The sequence below is a fragment of the Electrona antarctica genome (assembly GCF_951216825.1).
Source record: "Electrona antarctica genome assembly, chromosome: 7".
Classification (NCBI taxonomy): Eukaryota; Metazoa; Chordata; class Actinopteri; order Myctophiformes; family Myctophidae; genus Electrona; species Electrona antarctica.
Window position 1 is genome coordinate 11327589 of NC_136812.1, and position 1003 is coordinate 11328591.

Below are 1003 nucleotides of genomic sequence, written 5' to 3' on the forward strand. Positions count from 1 at the left end.
GTGGTGATTCATTAAGCCTCATCATCTGATTAGAAATGCGTTTTATATAGCCTGCTGCCTGAATATCTAGACCATGAACAATGAAAGTTAATAATGTATACAAAATTAATTATAGTTGGAATAATAGCACAATCCATCAGTGTTCAATTTAAAGGTGAGTTGGTTAAAATTGATGAATTCACACAAGATTGTATATAGGCCTACTGTGTGAGTGTACGTGTAGGCAATGTCTGTCCCTATATCTATGTTTGTATGTCTCTGTGTCTCACTGTTGCACCACTCACTTCAGACAGGTCTGATTTTTATATTTTAATATTAAATGTTTATATATTTTTTTCAATTTTTATTTTGCAGGCTATTATTGTTTTGTCCAATGTAGTGAAGTCAGGCCACTTTGGTCAATACTGGTATGACTTGGACGCAGTGTTATCACAATCATCTTCATATTAAATCATCTGCAAAAACACAAACACACACACACACACACACACACACAGGATTTCTTTTAGGTCTTTATACATTAATTAGTGGCTATACAGGTACCTGAAACAGTGCGTTATTACACACTTATTACACAGCTTGGTTGAATGCTTGATTCTGATTGGTCAATCGGCGAATAATTTGTTTATTAAGTAGCCGTGTAATAATCAGGATAAAATTGTATGTCTGGGTGGTGAACTGGTGATAGATAAATCACCCTGACCACCCAGCCATACATTGTCCCTTACACAAACAGCTCCAACGTGATCAGCTGAAATACGTTGAATTGATAAACTCTCATGGCATGCAGTATGCCAGTATATCAAACCAATTAACCAGTATATTAAACCAGTATATTAACCATCAATTAACTGTTCAAGATATAACCATCAACATATAGCAAAGACTAGGTCTGGGAAATTAGCCCAAAATATATTAAAACCAATATTTTCACAAACCATGAGAAGATGCCGTCTGTTTTGAAATCATCTTTATTGACAAAATAAATGCACATGAATAAAAC